Genomic DNA, 24,628 nt, shown 5'->3' on the forward strand with positions numbered 1-24,628 from the left:
GCGTTCAAAGAACATTTTAAAATACATAAATATACATATATAAAATATAATATATTTCAATAAATATATTTAATCTTCATTTAGAAGCTTAGTGTTTCAGGGAAACAAGGTAAGGAAAAGCACATCTGCTTTACTGGAACACATTTCTTCCATGCCTTCATCTCAGTTCTTCACAGAAATATTTGCCACACATTTACCTTTGCAAAGCTTCAAGCATTAGTAATTTCTACTTGCAGTCAGAACTCTGTCCAGGTATTTACCAGCTAGTTCAGGAACATTCTCAGGAAGGTTGCAGTGACATGGATGAGTTAACAACTACTATGTCTTTGCTGTCTTCTCCATGCACTTGCTCACTCTTCCTCCTGGCCCCTTTGCACCAAGCTGTGCACCCTGCGTGCAGTTTGGATCCAGACAAAGCCAATGCAAACCAGCCTGGGTTTGCTGGAGTCAGTGCTGTGCTGTGTTCACTATCCAGGGTTCTGACATCTCTTGTGTGGATTTTCCCTACCTGAAAGCTTTTGCTTGTGAGATACCAACCCTGAACCTGGTGTTCCTGGCCCAAATGACTCTCCAAGCTCCATGTTCCTGTCGTTGGATGCTGCATTGCTGTGGTCACCACACATCCCTCTTACACGGGCTGCGATGTAAACAGACTGCTTCGCTGCTTAGCTTTTATTTCAGGAACAATAAACCAAACCGTCCTAGGATGAGCATGGACTGGTAATTTCAATGTCTATAAAAGTGATTATCTTCACTCATAATTCCTTATTCTAAACAGTCTGGCTAAAAGTTTCCAGCTTCAGGCTAAAGTTACTTGCTTAGTGAGATGGTGAATATAACCTCATGCTGCTGGGACGTGTCTCTGCCCTTAGCTTAAGGGTTGAGGATGGATGGTATTGCTAAAAGGCTTTTTTAGCTCCCTCTGTGTTGGGTTCCCCTTGGATTGCCTTTCAGGTGTGTTTCTGTTGATGTGGTCGCTTAAACTTTGTCCTGTGAGCTACACGGACAAGGGACAGCTGGGTTGTCCCAGCTCTGCAGTTGTCACTGCTGCTGAGCTGGCTGCCTCCGAAGGGCACGGTGCTGTGCAGGATCAGCCCTTCACACGTGAAACCTGCAGATAATTTTATTTAATTCACACAGGGCCTTGGACAGGCTGTGTTGGAGTTAGGAGCCGAGAAAAGCCACCGCTGTAACCCCAGGTTCATCCAGCCTGCAGCCCCATGCTTTCTTCTACAGACAAGTAAAAGCGACCGTCCAGACACCAGGATCCAGCCTGTGAATATTTTCCCTGGCTGGGAGCTGACAGGTTATGAGGTTTTAAGTTCTATTCGAATTTCCAGTTTTGTAAATGATCCCGATGCCACGCTCCAGACTGACTCCAGGGGTATTTACGTTGGATTAGCAGCAGATTGCCTGCCTCTCCTCACGCGGCAGAAGAAGGCCCGGCAGATGTAAACTCCCCTTGAATGGCGGGCTATTAACCTGCGAGCAAAATGATGAGTTTGTCATATAAAACTCTTGTTATAAATAGGCACAGGTTATAAATCAGGCTTGGGGACGGTGATGAAATCCAACAGCACCAGAGAGCCTCCCCAGGCCTCTTCTCTGAGAGGAGCCTGCACCCGGAATGGCTGGTTGGTCTTGAAGGAAACCTCAAGGGGAATTTTAAAAGTGCTCTGAATTGGTGACTGTAGGGGAAAGAAAAAAAAATAGCCCTCTAAAGGCATTACTAGTGTATATTTTAAAACTAATACTTCAACACTGCAACTGCAGTGAAAGAGAAAGCCACAGCAGCATGCTCCAAAAAGCTTCATCTGCTACATTTCCATAGAAAATTTGGGAGCTGCTGACTGTAAAAATTGAGCTTGTCTATTCAAAGGAAGTACCAAACTCATCGGTTACACAGCTGATTCTTGTTCAGTGACTTTCCTTAATGCTCAAGTCAGGCTGGTATCAGTGAAGACTAAGAGGCCATGAGATTAGGGTTTCAGGTGCACCGAATTTAATCCAAGATAGCCAATTTTCTGTGGGTTCCTAGGAGCTGCTGTTTCCCTGCTAAGTAGACAGTGGGAAGGGGCAGGCAGCTGTTTGTACCTGCAGTGCTGGTGAGTAGGTGTTGGCTGCATGTGGGATGGAGGATTTACACCTAGGTGGTGAGGGTATTTTGTGTGTAGGATCACTGGGTGTGAATGAGGAAGGTACCAGAGTGCAGGGCTGGGGAGGAGGGACTGGAGTCCAGAGGGCTGGAATTAAATACAGAACAGCGAGCACAGCCTGCTGGCCTTGTGTCTTCTTCATAAACCACTATGTGAGTAAGGATCATGCCACAAACACCCAAGGAACAGCTTTCTCGTACCTAAACCAAGCTTTCCTGCATAGACCCGTGGTTCTGTAACTACCCAAACAAATAAACCTGCATAGAGGGCAAGGGGGTGGAAGGAACCGCTGAGAAATATCTTTATTTTCGGTTATATGCTCAGTTAATCAACTCGTGGAGAGGCTCCAAATGGAGATAAGGATGGAAATAGCAGCTTGAAAGTTCTGCAGCAATGGAGAGCTCCAGGGCTGTGTTGGTGCAGTTGTGTGGCTGTGTCTGCAGGAGGCCCCTTCCTGCACTGTGTCAGCACAGCTCAGGCGTCCCCACACACAGTGCTAACGTGCCTGGAAACGTTTTCCCTAGCATTAGGACTTCTGAGAAATACTTGCCACACTGATGAAAAACAAGAGAGAAACCTGGCATCGCATGGAGAACAGCATCTTGAGTTTCCATAAAACTTTCTTCCAGGTTTTAAGGCCCTAACTCTTAAATCCAGAAATTGCATTTAAGATACTCGCTTCTTCATTAGATCCGCTCTGTACTCTGGTTCATAACTGCTGCTTGTTTTTGCCTTCTTTTTGGCAAAGAAATCGTTGTTTGCTGTTTTATTGGCGTAAACACTGAAGTTAGTGAAGAGACAAGCATGCAAGCAGTGTTTGTTTCTCTTCTGCCTGCTGCTTGTCCTCCCTCTAGCTGGGGCTGCCTTGTAGAGCACTGGAAGAGCAGCTGGTCTCAGGGAAGGAGTCTCAGCCATGGTGCTTTCAAGCCTCAGTAAATGGGAGAACACTTCAATATAGCTCTAGCTGCAAGAGAAAAAAGCTGGGCCAACTTAAACTGGCTGAAAACAGTCCTTGAACTAGCTCAGGTGTCTCCTTTGACAGGGCATTGAATGTTTGCTGTGTGTGTTGTGCTTGGAGTCTAGTAAAGATTTACAGAATGACGCTGTTTGTTTGTTTGCTTTGTTTAATCAAAGGTCTTGAGGGCTGCTGCAATTATCAAACTTTTTTTTAATTTTTTTTTTATTTTTTTATTTTTTCCCAGCAAAGGGCACGGGGAGTTGCCAGTAATCTATAAAACAGCAATGACAGTCAATCTGGGGGAAATGATCTCAAGCATTATAAATATCTCCTACCAGGTTTGGGTTTTAAAGTTTTATGAAGTGATAGAGGTTCTGGGGATGTTTTTTACAAGAGACCGGAGGGCGAGCAGCAGGGCAGCTTGCAGGGGTAGCTGTGTTACGTGCTGCCTGCGGGGCTGGATGCTGGCCGCAGCTCCCTGAAGCCCTGGGTGTTGTACCCTCAGGGGATGTGTGCTCGCCTGCGGGAGCAGATATGTCTGGGAGCAGAATGGAAAGATGTGGTTTCTGGCACCCTCACTGACCTGCTTGTTGGCCTTGAGCAAGTCTCATTGTTAGTGTCTTCCCTATTTCAGCTGGCAGTTCTTTGGGAAAGGGGCTTCGGTGGGTTCCTGCACCCTATGTGTTGGGCCCGTGCAAGGTTAATGAGTGCTTGTGTTCTGGAGCTTGCTTAGGTTGCCCTTAGGTATTGTTTGGTAGCCCTGTATGCCAAGAGGAACACTTTGTGAAGAGCAGTGCTGCTTTACAAGCTTGATTAACTCCCGTTAATATTGCCACAAATAGAGAGCATCAGCTTGCTGCTGCAGAGGACGGGGCATTAAAGGGATTGGGGGCTTGTGCATGAGGGCACTGGCATTGAGGGATCACATCTGCCTCCCACTCGGGGAAGGAGTCATCAGCCTTCCTGAAACCTTCTGCTGAAAATCAAATGGAAACTTCCCCAGCAGCGGGGGTGTGTCCATTCCAGAACCTTTCTGGGTAACGTCTGGATAACTTCCATTGTCTGGGCTGTTTTTCCCCCCGTTTTCTTGCTGCCAGAGGTGTTCTGCAGTCGGAGGTGAGGAAACGCTGACCTCAGAGGATGGCGTTTCCAGTTTCAACCACAGGCAGGAGCTACTGGAAATATCACCCCTGTGAAGATTCCAGCCCTGCTCTGCTGTCTTCTGTGGTTTGCATAAATCCAAGTGGCTGGATCCTCACCTGGGCTGCACCAGCATCCTTCCCCTAAGCTTCAGGGGGCTGTTCTGGTTCCTGTAGCTGTGGCTGCCCAGGTAGACTGAAATACTTCCCCATTGCTTGTTGCTGGATCCTAACCTTGTCATTACCTTAACGGCAGAGAATCCGTAACTGGAATTTCAGACTTCTGCCTCTTTGATCTCCTCCTCGCTCTCTTGTGTTGTCATGATTAATGACAGACTATTTGAAAAATGCTGCGGTGTCTGACTAATGCAATCTGAGGGGTGGGCAGAGTTCCTTATTTCCTCCTGTTGCAGACCTGTTAAGTGACTGGAGAAGAGTTTATTTTCCACTTCACTTTGTCAGAGCTTTTGAGTGCCTGGGGCAAGGAGGGGGTTAATATTCTCTGCTGTGCTAAAAGTAACTTTTTTTTTTTTTTTTTTTAATCAATTAACCACCTATCTTTCCTGGTCCAAAAAAGAAACAAAAGTATGTGTGACATCCAAATTCTGCACATAAAAGTTGCATTTTATATTAATAAAATGTATCGAGTTACTTATCTGGAGGCTGTTTGTCTTGCAGTAAGATACTTGCATCAGCTAGCGAGTGCCTCCGTGGCTCTGTGCATCCCACCCTGACCAAGGATAGCGTGTGAATTACCAGCAATGGGTAAAAAAAAAAGTCCTTGATGGGGAGTGGGAGCAATGCTGCAAGAGCAGCCAAGGACTCCTGGGATCTGGAGATGCAGAAAGAAAGGCATTGATGGTCTGCACAACAACAAAAACCCCAAGAAAAATGTAAATCTTTGGTGGTTTCTCATGTCTTCAATGCACTGGTCTTCTGGATGTTGAGCTGCTGCTGGCATGTGTCAGTGAGGTTTGTTCTGAGAGAGAGAAGCAGAGCTGGTTACTTCATAAGAGCTTGTTCCACGTCCCTAAGGACCTCACAGTCCTGCAAATGCAGAAAGGTGCTCAGGCAATGAGAGGGCAGGCTGTGTGGGCACCGCTTGCTGCTGAGCCCGAGATGTGAACCAAAACACAGCTGCTTGCTGGGCATGAAAACACTCAGCCTGGTACTTCTGTTGCTGTAGTGCCCATCTCAACAACGCCCAGTTAGTGCCAGAAACAAGTAACCTCTTCTGATGGGGCTGCCCTGTGATCTAGGGAAAGACTTTGCTCAGGCTTCTTGGGAAGGTCCTGTCTGTGTCAAGGGCCATGTGGAGCACTCAGAATGCATTCATTGGTGTCCCCTGGATCTCTGCACAAAGACAAGTGTCCCTGTCTCTGCAAAGGTCACTGCCACGGAGCCGTGGGCAGCAGCTGGAGCAGGCTGAGAAGCCAGGAAGCAAACTGCAGCCAGGCTGGCTCCCGCAGGCTGGTATTTGTGGAATTGGTCCGTACTGACATATTTACTCTTTGTTTTAGAGCAAAGTGCCAGGTAAAGAGGGAGAAGAAGTCAGACAGCAGCGCTAGACATCTCAGGGCTGGATCTCCAGCCATTGCCCCTTGCCTCACTGGGGCTCAATGGGCTACATTCTTCTTTCTTTTCCCCCTGATTTAGACAAATAGGAGCTGGAGCCTTAAGGTATATTAGAGAGTGATAGGGATCTGGCTGATAATACTTTCTGGGCTGTGCATGAGGAAGCCATTAGTTTAAATCAGGATGGACAGGATCTGATAACAGGGAGGTGGACGAGGGGGAAATGGGCTGTGCCAGGTGACAGTGCTGATGCTCACCTCCTCTATCAGCCACAGCAACTGGGGCTGAGCCTCAGACCTGCAGGATGATGCTGGGGAAAAGGGGATGCAGGTGGATGGCAAACAGCAGGAGCTGCTTGCTGGGTGCCATGATCCGTGTCCTTTCCCACCTAGCACCGAACCCTGTGTCAGCTCTGTCCCATCCCGCACAGCCAGGAGCAGAAGTGTGTGTGCACAGCCCCTGCCACGTGGAAGCTCACCAGGCTTGTTCATGCTTGAGTTGTCAGTGGAGGCTAATTAAAAAGCATGATCTCACTTAATGAGCGTGAAGATTTTTCTCTCCCTGTTTCAAGACACCTTTAGGCGCTGTCAGACACGGCCAGGCAGCAGGCTGTGACTTCATTGCGATGCCTTCCTCCTCCTCAGGAGGAAGAGGGGGCAGTGACCAGCGTCTTTGCTTTAAGCTTAATGCAAGACAGAGGTCCCAAACCTGAAGGTCTCCCTGGCAGTTTGTCCTTGCAGCTTCTGGAGGACAGACAGGACTGAAGCCTGCTGTGCTGCAGTGGAAAATGCCTGGAATACCTGTCCAGAGACCTCAGTCCTCCTCCCATGCTTCCTCTTGCTTACCTCGCCCTCTCTTTCCAAGCCACCGTTAATGATGTTAAATCTCTCTGGATGCTTTTGTTGTTAGCTCTCATTGCTTGGAGCGAAAATAGTAAGAGCTGGGAATTCCTCTTCAAGGCCTGATGAACTCAAGCCATGTAAAACACCATCCAAAATCAGCCTCCCTCTGCACGCCACCAAGCTGCAGCCCTTCAAACCAGCACGCCGGGCGCCTGTGCCCAAAACCCCTCGTTCTCCAGGGATGCCCGTGGGTCTGCTGCCCCTCCTCGTGCAGCTCTGCTGCTGGAGAAGGGAGGTCAGCTGCTGCCCGTTGCATGCAGCAGAAGCTGGGCTTGAAGATTGTGTTTCCAGTCCTCAGGGCTTGGAAGCCACCCGCTGTGGTGCTCATCTCCAGGAGGGGCCGTGCCAGACGAGCTCTGTCTCCACTGGACCACTGAGACCAGCTCCCTCCCTCCAGCTGGCCCGGCTCAGCCCAGCCTTGATCATGTTTCCCCCTCTCCTCTCGTGCCCAGCGGAGTCACACAGGCATTTTGGGCCATAGGAATGTGCTGTTTTGACTCTGCAAACTTGGTGGGAGCATTCGCTAAAGACGCTCTGTAGTTATATCGGGCCCAAAAGGAGGAGTTGGGGGGGGGGAATGGAAAAAATGACTGCTTCCAGCTGCGGCCAGGTTCCTGCTTCCCGTGTCCTTGTGCTGCAGGCAGCTTTGCCCGGGGACTGCTGCACACAACTTATTGACCTGAACGAAGCTGCAGCGTGTGGCACAGAGCTGGTGCTTGTGCTGAGAGCCCCTCGGTTTGTGTTGCAGGCCCTGGCTGCTGAGGATCAGCAGTTCTCCTGTTGCACAAGTGGCAGAGCTGTGGAGCCACGCTAGCTTGCCTTCTGCATGGACTTGTTTCACCCTGTGTGGGCTCCAGTCTTGTCCTGGGGTTTTAGGAACTGATTTTCCCACCTCCCTGCATTACAAACTCAGTCTTTTCCCATTAACCATGGGAGGCAGGATGCCTGAGGTCACCCGTTTGGTGATTTCAATCAGGCCATCTTACTTCTTTCTAGGTGGTTGGTTACTGCCTTTCTGTCACAAACATCTTTGAAGGTATTCACATGCCTCACGAGAAAAGGAGGACAGGAGAGAGAAAACAGGATCCAGCTTTCAGAACCCAGAGTGCCTTGTTTAAAACATCCCACGCATGAAAATCTGAGCAACACACAGCCAGAAAGCACTGAGAATGCACAGAGAAGTTGATTGGAAATGCTGCAGAGCTTGAGGCAAGGCTGTGCTCTGTACATGTCTCTTATCTCCTTCTTCTGGCACCTTTTGGCCCTTTCTGCTGTGATGGTTGGTAGCCAGGAGGGCGACTGGCTAGGAAAGGGATGAAGATGATGGGTAGAGGCAGCAGGGAATTCACCTCTCATTGCCTAAATTAGTGGTGACCCAGGAAGGCTCAGGATTGCCTTGAGAAAACACATGTAAAGTGATCCCTCCTGCCAGGTCTCCTTTGAGGCTTTGCTGGAGGAGGCTGGGGGTAGGGAAAGAAAGCAAAGATCCCGCATCTGATCTTCTGCTTCCAAGCCTGGTTTTACTGAGCAGTGCTTTCTTTTCCTGGGGGATGCTTGGTGGTTTCCTGCAAATGCATTCCCCCCCCCAGAAAGAAACAGCCTAAATTTCTCCAACTGGATGCTTCTCGTGGATTATCTGATGTGGTGAGCACTCTGCTGTGATGCAGGGAAGGCTCTGGAGAGAGGAGTGAAGGGAATGATGACGTGCAGGGAAAGCTCCTTGGCTTATCTTGGAGAAGTAACCCCACAGGAGGCTTTTCCTCTTTCTTCCATTTGTAATTAAAGTGAGAAGAGGAGAACCCCAGGCCTCTAAAGAATAAATGCGTGGTGGTTTTTTCCCTACTCTGACAGAGTTGGGAACAGGCACAAAGAGGGATGTGGGACCCCTTTTGCCAAAGTGCCTGCAGCAGGAGCTGGCTGGGGAGGTGTATGGGGGGAACGGGAAGGATGCTGCAGGATGCAGCTGGTGATCGTACCAGAGCCCGAGTGCTGCTGTGAGCCACATGCTGGAGTGACTTGCCACGAGTGCTTGCCCACGAGGCTTTTGTCAAGTCTGGCTGTCTGAGCAGGAGGAGTGCTTTCTTCTTCCCTGCAGCCACCCCCCCAGCTGCCTTAGGCTGTCGAAGTCATGCTAGAGAGCACAAGCATAAAAGAAACCCCAGTTGAGCCCCGTGGTTACAGCACTGCAGCCCAGGACACTGCATGCCGTGGCTGTTCATTCTTCTGGGTTGTTTAACTGCTGCTCCTCACAGCAGATTGGTTTGAAACAGCTTCTAGCCAGAAGAAAGGAGCGTGCGATGCTGAATCTCCTGTGGTGAGACAGGAATGACGCTCCTTCTCCTTGCGTTGTGTTTCTCATTTTGATGTTCTAGCATCTTTTCTGCATATGTCTGGTTCATTGCTTTCAAGAGAGCTAAGTGCAGTTGTCAGAAGCTATTATTAAACTAAGCTCAATGCTGCCTACCTTTTGGGTGCATTTAGAAATGCGTTTAAAACGAAGCATTTAGAAAATTCAGCTGCACATGAGGACCCACCAAAGATGGGAATAACCCTTCCTGGAGGTGAACAGTCCCAAATCTGCATGGGTGAGAGCCCAGGAGCCACTGGGTGTATTTCCAGAAGGGCTCTCCCAGGCAAAGCAGGACTGGCTCTGGCTGCCTTGAGAAAAGCAACCCAAGTGTAGATAAGCAGAGTCATTTTTGTAGTAAGGAGGATTAACAAGGTCAGTTTTAATCCTAAACCCACATCAGCAGCCAAGGTTTGAAATGCTCCTGCCCAGAAAGGAAAACTGCAGAAGAAACAATGAGGATAACCCTGCCCTGAGTGACCAGATGGGAAAAGACTCTGAAATCTTCTGCATTTACTTACACTGCTTTTTGTTGCCAGTGGAAGCTGCCTTGAGCAGTCAATGAAGGGAGAGCTGCCTATTCACTGACAGGCTTGCAGATTTATATTTCATTATTTAGCAGCCACAAAAGGCTCCCCATTCCTGCAAATAATTAACTGCCTGGCACTTCTCAGGGCCTTCAATTACACACCTGCAGAAGTATTTGCCTGATCAGGACCTCAGAGAAAAGAATCAATAAAGAAACAAGTTTAATGCAGCTTTTAAATAATCAGTTTGGTGTTATTTCTCTGCTGCCTTACCCATAAAGGTGAAACCTTTATACTCTAATGAGCATTACCTTCATTTCAGCCCAGCCTTATAGCCTGAACATATTTGCTTTGGGTAGAAACTGCGGAGGCCAAGGGGGTGAGCCTTTGAAAAAATCAAGTTAATTTAATTCTGGCTGCTTCTGGCTTCAATGGACTCCAATAAAAACAGAAGTCTGATTTCTTAAGCACCTTGCTTTAAAAGCTCGTGCTACTCTCAAAAGGCATAGCAGGCTAATGTTATGATGCTAAGGGCTGGCTGAAATGGCTCCCGCAGACCAGATTTTCTAAAGGAGCTTTGTAGCTCCTCATGCGTCTCCTGAGCAGAGAACAAGTCTTACTCCTTCAGCTTTCAGAGATGTTTTCAGCATCTGCTAGAGCTCAGGGTGCTGTGGAAGGCAGTCGGAGGGAACAGCACTCCCAGGGCAAAACTGGAGAAACAGAGACCTCCTCCTGCAGGTCTGTAAGCTGGTCTGACCCTTGCCAAGCACGTGCGTAGCTCTCTGCCAGGTCTGCACGAGAAGCCTAAACACTGGGAAATATTTATGTTGTTAAATGACTTGTGTTAATATAGTGTTACACTGAGATGGTGCCTCTGTGAAGCAACTGCAAAAGACAAACCAAGCTGGTAAATGAATATATTGTGTTGTAGTATGCGTTGGTAATATAGTGTATTATTTGATCCTATTACATCAGTATTATATGAAAATAACCCTGTGCTGGGTTATTGATTTCTGATTTGTAGTGGGAGTGGTGGCTTGCTAGGCTGCTAGCTACTGGTAGAAGGAGGAAATGGATTCTGGATGCTTGCGACTGATGCTGAAAGATCAAGAGAGAAGCCAGGTTGCATCCCCGCTGCCCTTTGTTGGTTACCTTTGGGCAGTGTGTGTGCAGCAAGCTGCTGGGGCTTCTCAAGCCACCCTTGTGAAGATATAAGCAATAACTCAGAGTATAACAGGGAAAATTCAAGACCAGAAAATACAAGTTATCTGCAACTCTGTTTTCGATAGGTGGATTTGGTAATAACAGACCTTCAGGTATTGCTTGGTGCTGCTTGACCCCTAAGGCTGTGACTCTGCTGATCTGCCCTTCTGAGGATCCCAGCTGAAGGAAGGTGTAATGCTGGAGAGAGGGAAGGAGGGATCGCATGGAGCGTGTGTCAGGAGAGTGGAAAAAAAGGAGTCTCTTTTCCAAACCAACATCATTAAAGAAAAAAAGCAAATCACAGAGTCTGCAAGGAAGCCCTTGAGGACAAAGATGGGAACAGAGTTGGGCAATGCAACAAATAGACCATTTTTCATCACAATCTCATAACTGCTGTCTTGTTCCCAGTCTGCTCTTATGACAGACTTTGCAATACCCACTGGGGACTCTTCTAGGACACAGTGCTGTGAGCCAGAACCTCATTTTAACATTATACCAGGGAAACTATGCTAGGCAAACTGGAGCCACGGAGTCAGGTTTGGATCCAAAGTACTCTTTTTTTTTTCTTTCTTTTTTTTTTTTTTTCCTTCCCTTTTGGCTCCAGAAGCCCAGAGCAAGGAATGTAAATTGGCTTTGCAGAAGTATGTCAATTTTGGTGCCAAAGTTTCATTTGATATCATCTCTGTCTGGCACCTACACAGCAGGTGCTTCCCGAGATGACCTGAGGCGCGCAGGCACAACGCGAGCACCGGGTCGTGCGTCTTGCACGAGGCTACGTGCCACTGCCTCCTTGCAGCCATGGAGGCTGTCTCCTGACACCGTGCCCCCAGCCACAGCTACAAATGGATTTTGCAGGAAGGCTGGCTGCTCCAGCCTCCTCCACCGCTACCCAAACCAACGCGCTGCCTCACAATCCATCACGCGAGCGATAAGCCTTCAGTGCTCGCTGTGAGTCATCCCTACAAACTCCGTGCTGAGTCCTGCGGAGGCTGTGAGCTATTTTCTTGAGTAAAAAGTGCTTGGAGGAGTTTAGGATGTAGACCTGGCCTCCTGGGAGAAGCGTGCCCCTTCTCCTTTGGCCATCAGGTTTGTACCTCGGTCTCTGCTAGCTCTCAGCCACAGGAGGTGTTCAGATGCTCATCTCAATAGTGAGCAGGCATCAGGTGAAACAGGCAAGCCTTCTTCAGTATTTGGGTTTGTGGCCAAGAAAAAGGACAGATCTTGGAATAAGAGCAATTTGGAGTGTCAACCATGTCCCAGGGAAGGGCAGGAGCATCTAAATGCTTACATGGATTTGTAAGCAGACAATACTGTTAGTATCCTCTTGTCCATCCGTCAGCCATGTCAGATTCGACACGCTGAGTTGGGAAGGTATAGAAGGGACGGGACTCAGACCAGCTAAAGCCAGCCTGCCTCTGTGGATGTTTTTCTAGTCTGGAATTGTTTAAATCCACCGGGATTTACACTGAGCCAGGATCAAAACACTGAGTGCCCCAAACCCCCACAGAGTTTTCAAGGTGAAAAAGGACTTTCTATCAGATTCCCAGCTAAAGGAGTGCGTTCCTACCCTGTCCTTAATTGTTAACATTTGAGAGAGTCAATTAAATTGTTTTTGTGATGGAGTAAGGATCTTTCCTCTCCTGCACTTCCAAGGTCATGTTTGGTAGCAAACTCCCATGGAAAGATTGCAAAAAATTCCTTGCTGGAAGATAAGATTAAACAAAAGTCTTCTGGTGAATTAACAGGCAGATCACTAATCAGACTTAACCTCTCTGAGCTAATGCTTGCTGACGGGTGATTGTTTCAATTAATTCAAGGTGACAGAAACTGACAGCCTTTTGAGGGAAAGGCTGCTCTGTCCAAACAGGAGATGTCCTCTAAAGTACCTTTGCAAATAAAGCAGTAAAAAGGAGGTTTAAACAAGAGGAAGGTATCTTGTGTAAGGCACCTTCTTATATCCTCAGTACTCGGCAAAACTCTGCACAGTTTGCTCTGCTCTTCCATTCCCAGATCTTTTGGAGTGTCTCAGCTTTGTACCTGCTCTGCATTTCCACCTGAACACACCTTTCCTCTCCTGGTTAAAGAGGAAACTCTGCCCCGTCCCTGCCGTGGGTGTCTGAACTCATGAGGGATCAGGCCAACCTGTCTCCTGCTTACAGGTAAAATGTGCTCTCGTTCTGTGCCTTGGAACTGTAACGTGAGATGTGATGGAAAGGAATGGTGATATAATATTGGAAGAATGTTTCTTTTAGCTAGAAGCACTTTTTCCTGGGCTTTGTTTTGTTTTAAGCAGACACAGCCCTGAGTGAAACCTTTTTAATGTGATGTGGAGCAGTGTGGAGAATTAGTCATTTAGATTGAAAAAAGCAGGACGTAGCTTGGCAGAAAGCAGTGAGGATGGTGTGGGTAAAGCTGCAGGATTTACAAGGAGACAGGTGAACTGTCCTGCTGCAGTAACATTTGGCTGGAGGGATTTGCAAGGAAGCAGCATTGCAGTTATCCCTAGCACGCATACAACAGCTACACGGAGTTTGGTGATGCCATTAGGAAGCAGAATAAAAGTGTCTCGTTCTCAATAAGTTAATTACCAGCTGCTGGATAAAAATGCACTTAGCCGTGCTGGGCAAGAGACTGTTTACAGAGTAGGTACAAAGCCAGGAGCTGCAAAAAGAAAGGAAGGAGTTGAGAGAGAGAGGAGACGGAGCTGTGTACAGAGACAGGGCCTGGTGTTCGACCCATGGGACTCGCAGGGGAAGGAGGCGGCGTTCCCTGCCTTCGCTCCTGTGCCTGTCCCCTCGAGTCTTTCAGGCCGCGTCCTCCAACACGCCCCTGGCTTCTCCTCCCTCGCAGCCAGACAAATTGGGCCTCGCCGAGCGTCCTCCCCCAGGTGCCCAGGCGCCAGGCCGTCAGCGCGGCAGTGGCGGAGGAGGCCGCAGACAGGGAGGCTGCTGGCGCTGAGTGACAGCGCTGGCCTCCCGCCAGCGGGACAGCAGGCCGGGCCGCGGCGGCGACCCGCGGCCTTTTGCAAACGAGGTGCCCAATTAACCACCCTCCTCCACTCGGAGATGAGTTATTCCTCCTCCTGAAACAGAAATGTGTGTTGTGGAGGGGCCTCGGGGTGCTGCTCCTGGGGTCTCTCCGTGGTGTTGCTGGAGGACGGTGTTATGGCTCAACAGGGCTCCTGGGGATTTAATAGCAGGCTTCTCTGAGTAAGACCGGGTATCCTAATTAGCCTGTTGATCCCAAGGATGTGCCGTGGCCTGACTGTTTGCCTTCCTGTGATGAGTGACCAACTGATTCTGATCAGTGCTGACAGCCGCAGCGAGTTAGCGACCCATGGGGATGCTGCTTTTAGCCTGGTTTTGCAGCAGACGACATCTACTCCCCCTGCCATTTATTTTACCCTCCCTCCCCCTTTCTTTTTTTTTAATTGCCAGGCAATTTGCACCAAAAAAAAAAAAAAAAAAAAAAGGTCTGGGCTCTTTGCCTGGCAAAACTATCCTTTCCATCACAGAAACTGAACTTGAGCTCCAAAGCATTATGCTATATTCTGCACCAAAACTCACTGTGGAGAAGCATCCTGCTCATCCCATCCTTCTCTGAGGCTCAGCTTTTGGTAGCTGCTGGTACAGGCTATCCTTTACCTGCTCTTAGGGCATGCAACAGAGACACTGGGCTGTGGATAACTGTAGGGGATACTGGAAAATGAAGTTCCCAGTCTAATACACCACAGCCCCCAGAAATCAGCCTTTTGGTCACTGATTTTCAAGCCGCTGTGGAGCACCTGTGCTGTGTCAGAGCAGGGTCCTGCTCGTAGTCCTCAGAGAAGCAGGTTCAGAACTGAAAAGGGAGTTTTGTAAGGGTGAAGCCCAAGTACCAGGGATGTGCTTTTGATAGTTCATGCTGCAGCACTCCTGCTGTCCAGGTAGTACTGATCCCATGCAGAATGGGTGCTCTGGGACTCAGTTTTCCTCTGCTGAGGGGGGCAGCTGACTCAGTGATGCGCTTTGGTACTGGAGCAAAGTGATGGAATGGGAGCCTTGCAGCAGAAATTGTTCGAACAGATTAAAAAATAAATTTTTGGGTAGTATCCCACAACTGAGGTTTCCCAAAATACTCCAGAAACTGTGCATTTGTTGGTCAGGTTCATATGTCAGACTTTCACGGTGAGTTCAGAGAATGGAGGACCAGAACTTCATGTGGAGTCACCACAAGCGGAGGAATAGATGTTACTACTCCTGTTTGTGAGAGGGTGGTTTCTTTTTCTTTTTCTCCAAGCACACGTTCTTTTTCTCCAAGCACATGTTGGTTTTCTTGCTGTCTCCAGCTTGTGCTCTTTTCTCACTTTGATCTTCAGATCAAAGAGCAGAGGGGCACAGGAGGTGGAGGGGACGGGCAAAGGTGGGGGGCAAGTTGGTCACAGAACATTACATTTCCCAACAAGCAAGGCAGAAAGGGGAAAAAAAAAAGATAAATGAGAAGTGGAAAGCAAAAATAAAAGCAGAGTGAGAAAAGTCAAGATGTTCTAGAGACAGTTGTACTTGTGTGGCGTGCCTGCCCAGACCAAACCATGGGACCCAACATGGTCACGGGGCTGGTGCTGGCTCCAGTCTGAGTGCAGAGCATCCCAGCCCCATCTGCTCACACCCAGAGCACCATGCAGAGGGGTTTAGGTCCCACACAAGTCTGATGCTGCCCCCAGCACAGGCAGCACCCATCCCGGTGTGAGGCACCAGTCCTGGATGGACACTGAAGGCAAGCTCTGTGTCCCTGCTGGGAAATAACGTGGAGAACAGAGCTGGCCGAAGTGCCAGCTGGTTTACAGTCAGGGATGATGCATGGTAGCTGGAAAACAAAACGTGCTGGGAAAGGCAGCTAAGGCTCCAAAAGAGGCTGTGCCCAGCTGCTTCACGAGGAGGAATTCCCCCTCTGTTTTTCTTACTGGAAGAACATTGCCCTGGAGGAGGTGGGAGCTTTACACCGGTGGAGTGGCTTCCACCAGGCTGGAGCTCCCAGCCCACCTCTGCCCCTTCCCTGCCTTTGGGCCTGGCGGTTGGATGGGGAGAGGATGATGTGCTCTCCTGGCTTTAGCAGGTAAGGCTTATTCTCAGGAATGAAGCCTTGGAAGGAGATAAACAGGATCACCTCTCCCTGTTCCAAACCTCTCTTTGATGTGGACCAGCTTTCAGGTGATGGCCCATAGAATCAAAGTGAATAGATGAGCTGTGGGGTTGTGAAATTGAGATTTTTTTAAAAAAAGAATTGCTTAGAAATATTGTTTATTGTTTCATTGTCTCTACTAAAGACGGTGCCTTTCCAACCCTGGCTGTGGGCGCAGAGCCAGGACATATCATGAATTACAATAATAAAAATAATTTTCACTAGGAGGGTTGGCTCCCTTCAGATCGTGCAGCTCCCTCCCTCCCTCTCCTCTCTGGTAAATAGCTTTAATACCCCGCAGGCGCCAAATCACTTGACCTAGGTTAGCCTGTGAACTGGGATGCTTTCTGCTCGGCTGAGTGGGCCGGAGCCGGGATTTTTCCTCCCATTCTCTGGCTGTCAATCCAGGTAATAGTCAAAGCCTTATCTGAAATGCATTAGACTTTCAGCGAATTGTCTGGGCTCCGGGCCCTGGGTGCTGAAGGCACTCGTGCGTGTGATGTGTACGAAGAGGCGAGACGGTAGCTTTTAACACCCCTTGCCTCATCTCTCCTCTTGGCTGGGGTTCAGCAAATCTCCGCAGTCTGCCAGCAAGAGACGTATCCCTCCGGGTTCAAGTATGTAGGCAGTGGTAACTGATCGGCGACGAGACGCTTCTCCGAGGTGCTCAGCACCCACTTTTGAGGCTATTTTGCCTAATATAGGAAAGTTGTGTTAGAGATGTGGATGGCTTCCACAGAGGAGAGAAAAGCAAGGAAAAAGGAGAGGGCATGAGAAGGGTCTGAGGGGGAGGATTTTGAGAGATGTTTAGGAGTCTGAAGAAGTCTACTTTGGGAATGTTCTCAGCTGGAGAGTGGAAATAAGACTTAATTCAAAATTAAGACCAGAAATCAGACCTTCCATTTCATCTTCTTGCATAAAAGAGACCAAGCTTTACCTTCTTATACCTGTGGGCAGACATGGCTTGAACTCAGGCTGGAGTGGCTGCTCCAGAGAGGCACCTTGTCCTCAGCTGCCCACCTGGAGGGGTTCTGCTCCCCTGGTAGCTGCTCCCAAAAAGCTTTCAGCTGACTAGCAAGTATCTCAGCAGATGTTAGATCCTGATGGGTGCATCTCTTTTACTCACTGTTATGACCCTTTTTCTGTGGAGTTAGGGGGGATTCACTTATCAGTAGTCCTAGTAGTTTTTGTGTTTTTTTTTTTTTTTTTTTTAAAGGTTGATTTGCTTTAAAAAATGTGCTGAACACCTTCAGAACTATTTAAAATATTATTATTATAGTTTTAAAAAGAGTTCAGGGACAGAAGAGAGAAGGCAAAAGTTGCCTCTCCTGTGGTATTCTTCCACAGCCATACAGGCAGCTAGCCTCTAAGAGATTTGAGATTTTTTTTGATATTTTGAGTATGGACAGACTGTGGGTTAGGTATTAAAAAAAATATATATAAATAAATATAACAGGAAAAAAAAAGAAGAAGGGAAAAAAAAGAAACCTACTGCTCTGCTTCCTAGCTCCATCTACTAGACAATAAATAACTTATGCTGTATTTTTAAGAGTATAAATTTCAATTTGAAAGCACAATTCTCTTTCCATATGGCACTCGGTGAATCAATATGTTAACATTTTTTCCTCATGGCTATCTGCAGTACCAGGTTTGTGCTCTCTAAGGGGAAGATATGACCAAAATCTCTTATTGCTCAGCCTGATGTTGCTGAAACTTCAAACACTTCCATGCCCACTTCGCCGCGGTGATGAACGCTCCCTGCTTTTCAGCCCTTCTGCTTTCTCCAAAGGGAGAAGATGCTGAGCAGCTCCCTGGGCACCAGCAGCACCATTCAGAGACAGCTGAAGCAGCAGCAGAGCACGTTCCTCATCCCACTCTTGTACCAAGAGGATGACCCAGCATTCAAGGCTTATTACTTCCATGGCCTCTCTGCTGATGGGAGAGGAAACTGGTTACAAGGGTGGTCTTTTGGCACCGTGTAGAAATCAGTTAATGCTCAATGTACCATTTCCAGATAACCGTTGAACAAACATGAATGAATTCAAGAACCTCTCACTCCTCTGTGCTAGAGGGAACAGACATCTCTAATGCTATCGAAGGCTTTGTGAGGCAAGGTCTGTCATTTTCTACATTTTTGCACAATGTCTAGCAAAATAGGCTGACTATAATGCAAATAATGCTGTTATTAGTGGGTCAGCCTTGACGACTAGGAAGCCATGATTCACAGATGTGTAACAATTGTAGTTGGCAAAAGGGAATGAAATGGGGTAAAAGGAAAACACATCAGAATGTCAATGCGGCAGGATCGGGGCCAGTTCAATATATGTGGTTTGGGCAGCAAATTCCTAATTTGCAATGGCATACAGAGGAACTTTATAGGAATTTAGAGGTTTGTCACTTGAATCCCATTTCAGCCTTCTGGAAAATGCTGTAAAGAAGCTGTCAACATTGTTTGTGCCTTTTTCTCACCATGTTAAAACAACCTACAGGAACACAGAGGATCAAGATGAGCTGACTGCTTCCCTGCACCATCTCCTGTTCAGGCATCCTCCTCTCAGCCAGAACCTGTGGAGGTCTTACAGAAAATCTGCTATGAGAGCAGCATGAAGATGTTTCTGCTGGTATTCCACAGGTACAAACACCTCTCTGCGTGGAGAGCTAGAGCTTTTGGTCCTGCTGTCAAAACTGACCTGATATATATATTTTTTTGTATTAGTAATTAGGCACTTAGCTGCAAGGAGCAATGTTTTAACAGATCCAGAAGCCTGTCTGGGGGACAGTTATCCTGCAATCATTTTTCTGTCATGGTTTAAGAACTGGAAAATGTGATAAATTCTTCTCGAATTGCAAGGGGATTATTTGTCTAATGTTAACACATTTGACCCTCTCAAATTGGCAAAGGATAGAAGACATCCCAGTTAACCAAGATGGTACAAGCTGGATTAGTTCTCTTCTAGAGAACTTTGTGTAAAGGGATGGGAATTGCAGTGTGAGCCTGAAATAAATGTAGCTCTTAGCCTGAACAAGGCTGGAAAGGCACGCCACTGGGAGGACTTGTATGGTGCTGCAGTTTTTGAGCGGTGGAATAGTTCAGTAGCGGATGCCATGGGGCTGAGGACGAGAGCCAGCTTGCCTTTCCCACTTCCCCTTCCTCTGTTTTGTTTTGTTTTTCCTTTCAGATTCTAATGATCCTCATCAGAGCTTATTAACCACTTAACCGTAATCCTGTTGGAATGTCTCTGCCTCCAGAGCTACTCTTCTTACCAGCTATGAGATCTGAGACAAATCACTCATTTATTCACGGGCTTTAGGTATCCAGTGATAGGAACTGCAGTGAGAAAGCTGCAGGGAGCTGTGACACTTCTGGGGCATGCCCAAGCCAGCAAGGGAAGCTGGAGGCATGGGGTGTTGGTAAGTAGGATATGACAACAGGCATGGTCAGTGCTGCCTACAGTGGGATTTGCATGGGTGAGTCTTTTAATTTAGGTCTTTTGCAGAAAGGGTCCTCAGGAGGGGAAACAGAGGGACTCCACATTGTGATGGGAGAATCCACATCCTTGATGGGAACTGGAGATTCTTTCCAGGGAATCTTTCTTTCCCATCATCTGTTCTTCTTAGCTATTTGCTTTCACTCATTGCCCAGCCTCAGAAGGGCAAAGCAAGCGATCAAAAGGAGCTGGAGCATCTGAGCAGGGAGGCTGTATTGCTGTCCCACCACTGGGAGGACACAGTCGTGTCGCACTCTTGCAGCTGGCCAAAACTAAGGGAGGTAGAGCACTGCCTGTGTGAGTTTTGCAGCAGGTTTATTTACTCTGTTTTCACACTTACCTTGGCAGTGGTGAGGTGAGCTGAGGGAAGTGTGGGGAGAATAATGCTTTAGCACATAACGAACATGTTTTCCTCCAGGTTTGACCCTTGCTCCCACCATCAAATACTCCATCGTCCTCCTGAAAAGAGTAGATGAACTGTCTGCAGGCACTGAATAAGCAGGGGAGGTTGGTTCTGACATTTGTAAGGAGAAACCGTTGTGGTAATGTTGCTTGGAAAGCTGCTGTGCGAGGCTGGCCAGCAAAAGAACCTTTAGGGTTGGAGAAGGAGGGAGAAAACAGGAAAAGTCGGAGTTTCACAATGTCTGTGCTGAAAGAAACAAGAGGCCAGGTCAGCAAGTCCAAGGCCTTGACTGGAAATCCAGAAGCAGGGCTAATTTATGGTTTGCTAGGTAATCTTTATGGAATTCCAGGAGTGAGAAGCCATTCACTGACCCGTTCCGAGACTGCTTCTTGTCCCTGGGCTTGGCCAGGAAGGAAGTCGGAGCCCTTGCGCTCACAGTGATCTTGCCCGGGGGCCAGGGCTGCGATCCAGGCCACAACCACATCCTGGCCTCCCAGCCTGGGCAATCACCATCATGTGCTCGCCCCACAGCTCGCCGGCAGTGGGTGCAGCCTCACCTCAGCAGGGCACCAGTAAAGGGTGCACGGTGGGATGCTGAGGGTGCTGGTTTGGACATCCTAGAGCCCCTGGGGTGCTGGCAGAGATGCCCACCAGAAGCTCGTTGAAGCCTCACTGGTGTGATGCCTGGCTAGACCCAGTGCTGTTCATCCCAGGGATAGCTGCTCTGCTTTGTTTGAATCCATAACAATGTGGAAGCTTGTCCTTTTAGGCTTTTCCAGGCATAACCTGGGTTTGAAATCCCTTCTGTCAAGCTGAAATACATGTTGTTGCTCTGTAGGATACAATCTTGATTAGGTCGTAAGGAATCTTTTTAAGACTTTGTCTTGGCTCTCCTTAAATCTCTTAGGATGTCTTCCCTGCTCCTTTATCCTTTGCCCTGCTCGTTTGAGCAAGTGCACGCGGTCATGCTACATAATCCAACCTCAGATTAGCATTCCATGGAGGTAGATGTGCTACAAATTAAATTGGAAGTTTTCACAGCTCCTCTATAGTCAATGCCAGCCTGATTCTTTATTCTTATGTCCTACAGCAGAGCCATGTGCTTGGGACACTGACTACTGGGGTGCAAATTCAGGTTCTGCCCTTACTAGGCTGAAACAATCTTCTGACTTCCGTGTATACCGTATTTTTTGGGTGTTTTTAGAAGAATTCCACACATTGTCAGTAGAAGGAGAGTGTGCAAGAAAACTTGACACATGTAGTACAAATGGATGGAGTCCCCGAATGGGAAGGAGGGTGACAACTCTGGGGAACAACCAGGAAGGAAAATCAAGTGACTCTTCAAGTGATCAGAATTGTGACAAACCTGTGAATTATGTCAGTATTTGTTACCAGGCTTACTGAAGACAAGTTTCTTGACTTCCCATGCTGGATTTGGTTTTAGCAGGGCTTTAGACAAGACGCTTGCCTTCTACACTCCCTTGTTTAACTGCTGGTAAAATAAGGAGAGATAAAAAGGGTTTCATTTATTCTGTAGAGATGAGACCCTGAAGATAAACTGGTGCAAATCTTCACTGTCCTCAGAGGGCTGAAACAAAAGAAAAACCTCCTTCACATGGTGAGCTCTGTTCACAGCCCCTTCTTTCTTTGGAAGCCTGCTGCTGCCCCTTGCTGCAAGACAGAGAGAGACCTTAAAGGCATGGGTGAGAGCACAGCTCTTGCTCAGACTGCAAATCTTCCAAAGGATTAGGGTTTTACTTCAAATAGAGGAATGTAAATGTGTCTGGCTCCATAGCGGCTGGAAATTTCTCGCTGGAGCCAATGTTGGGCCATACTTGGCGGTGACAAGACGTTTGTTTGCCCACCCTGGTTGGACTACAGCTCTCGGGCTGGAAAATGTTAAAATGGGCTGTGCGTGCTTTCGGTGTCATAAAGCAGAGCCGGGTGGGGGAGGGCTAAGGGGAGGAACTGGATATAGGTGATTATTCTGCAGCGCTCACAGTTGTGTGTGCTAGGGATGGCAAGCTGGGGGAAGAAGCTGGGTTCGTTTAGTCTGACTGCAAGGCTGGGAGCTTGAGCTCATCTATTTTTTTTCCCCTTTATTTTTTTCCTTCTAGTTATCACTGTTTCCTGGCATTTTGTCTGCTTGTAGATTCATGAAGGTATTTGGGGGTCTAAATCTGGGGATTTGGCATTTAGATGCCTTTGTGCTTTCAAGCTCTTTACAAATGGAGAAAGGTATCCTGCAAGTGAGCAAGCAGAAAGAGAAATGTCAGCAAAAAAACCCAGCAAATTGGCCTGCATTTAACAGAGGTCAGCAGCATCGTGCACAGCACCAGCACCCCTGTGTATGCTGCTAGTGGAGCCTAGGGAAAGATGTGAGCACCCATCAGTGTGCTGCATGCAGAAGGAATTTGACAGACCTGGGTGCCTGCTCACATGTATGGGGTGGCTGGTAGCAGCACCGTGTTAGCACAGTGCTCTTGTGTAGGGCAGCAGCACAAAAGGCTTTGAACGTCTCCTAGGTCACCACACAGGAGGCCATGCCTGCCAAGGAGGATCTGAATCCTCTGAATGTCCTCTGGTGTCCCCATGGGGTGTGTTTTGCTGCTATACATTGGGGTCAGAAGATTGCAGATCCATATGGGGTCGGCAGCTGCCTACCTCTGTGCTACCTGCAGTACAAATCTCCAATAAAGACAGCCCCTCTCTGCAGGACAGGAGGGCAGAAATGTGCAGCATACTTGGATTTCTTCTCTTGATCTCAGTAATAGTCAGAAACCGGCTTTTGTCAAAGCTCTGTTCTGAAATCTAATGTCTATATCGGAGTTATGGAAGTTGTGAAACAAGCAGGGCTTCGCTTCAGAGCAGCACAATTTTAAATGTGCGTGAGACAAACAGGCCTGAAATTAATGCTTAGGGAAAGTAATAGTGGGGCAAATGTAGCCAGATTTCAAGTGCGGAATGTCTCTTAAGCTTTAAAGACTAACAAAAAATTGACAGGAGTCTGTTCAGTGATAGGGCCCAGCCTTCCCTCCTGCCCTGCTCTTCGGGCAGGAGATGGGCATCACAGCACACAGGACAAGGGACTGAAAGGTGCAGGTTCAACCCGAGTGCCTCGCTGACTTCAGGCATGCTGCCCTTTTTTTTTTTTTTCCTTCTGTGATTCTTTTGAATACAATGGGAAGAATAACAGTGCCTTCTTCAGGCTATGACTCATTTTTTTGTGTAGATGAAATGCTTTGATCTCCACGAAGGACTAGCTGCTCGTGGTAGGTGATGGGAAGCCTAAGAGGGCCAAGAGATATTTGGCTTTGATCAGCAGAGTTTTAATGCGTTATCCCGTTTTGGACAGTGTTCCCTTGGAGCTAGACATCCTTAACTCGGTTGGAAATAAGATGTTATGTGTCCCCATGGCTTCCAGGTTCAAGTCATCAGTGGTAATTTAGAGCTCTGAGAGCTTTTGTGTTTGATCGTCCCCTCTACAATGAGCAATGGGAGATACAGGTTACTGCTCTAGTCCTTAACAAGGAGAAAATGTAATGGATAAACTTACCAGAAATACATGTATGCAGCTGATAAAGTGATCATGCAAAAATGCCAGGCTGTGTGAGACAAATGTACTGAACTCAGGGGGATAGATGGATCCAAGGTGCTGTAGGAAAGCACGGGGAAATGGTTGGCTAAGGGGTGGATCTGTGGTCATTATCCATTTACGTCCTTCATCTTTAATGGGACTTGAAGCAGATCTTCTGAAGAAGGTTTTCTGAAGCCAGTGCTCAGTAGGACTGTAGATGTTGGTGGGCTGCTGGCTGGCTTTTTCCTTTTACCTCCATAAAGCGGTTTGAAGACGTGGAATGATATTCCAAAAACTGAGATCTGTATTTCACACTGACAAGTGTTCATCTCAGTGGATTTATGATCTCAAGGGGCTACAAATCAGTATCAGGTCATCTTGAAAATGCCTTACTGCTCCTTCCCATCCAGGAGACAGAGATGAGGCGCATTTGGCCAAAGTGAAAGAAAACAAGAAGGTAAGGGTGTAGTCACTGTCAAACAGGGAAAGGACCTGATAGAGCTGGACAGTGGGTGGAGGAGGTACAGGGAACAGCCTTGTCTGTAACAGGGCAAGCTGAATGAGAAGTGTTTTGGCAGGGTGTGACATTGTCCTTTCTCCTCAGGGCTGGAGTGGCTGTAAAAGAGGCTCAGTCCTCATTTCATCAGTCACCTTGGTCACCTTCATCCTAAACCAGTTTCTTACACGTCCCTGCCTGGCCTGACCCAGCAAAAAGTGGGGTAGAATGCATGAGATATTTATTTAGAAAGAAATCAAGAAAACCTTATCCCAAGCTGCATCTCCTTTCCATTTTTTGAGAGCTTTGGGGTGAAGCTCTTATTTGCCCCGTTGTCTTTCCAGCAGAACTCTTCCCCTAGCTCACAGCAAACACCAAGCATCTTTTTCTCCTGACCCTTACTGTCCTTTCCAAAGAAATATGTTCAGTCAGGGGTTTTGACAGGCTCAGTGCTTTAGCCCTCAACGGCAGTTTGTATTTACATAAGTGGAACACTAATATTTACTTAAGATTATGCTGTATTTTTCACGACTGAAGGGAAGATTATGCTGCGTGCTTTTTATATTTCAGAGGTGGGGAAGTGGAATGGTCCCATGGCTTGCCTAGAGGACCAGAGACTTGTTCTGCTTTGCATTAAGTATGAAAATTAGAGCAGATGGGTGACTGGGACCAGAAACAACGTTGTCCAAAAGCAGTG

The 24,628-nt window shown here is 47.8% G+C and overlaps 1 long non-coding RNA gene across 6 annotated transcripts in view; it reads left to right on the plus strand.

The window, feature by feature from the left end:
• The first annotated feature begins 1,943 nt into the window (after positions 1–1,943).
• LOC137843451 (uncharacterized) overlaps positions 1,944–24,628 on the plus strand; it is a 41,809-nt gene continuing 19,124 nt past the window's right edge. For 4 of the 6 annotated variants that reach the window (XR_011089534.1, XR_011089532.1, XR_011089533.1 and 1 more), the window contains exons 1-2: positions 1,953–2,105; positions 18,457–18,599. This is a non-coding gene — a long non-coding RNA (uncharacterized lncRNA). Of the gene's footprint in view, positions 2,106–12,817; positions 12,967–18,456; positions 18,600–24,628 lie in introns of all 6 variants that reach the window. The other 2 variants (XR_011089535.1, XR_011089537.1) reach the window with 2 other exon arrangements.

This window comes from Anas acuta, chromosome 22 (assembly GCF_963932015.1).
Source record: "Anas acuta chromosome 22, bAnaAcu1.1, whole genome shotgun sequence".
NCBI classification, from domain to species: Eukaryota; Metazoa; Chordata; class Aves; order Anseriformes; family Anatidae; genus Anas; species Anas acuta.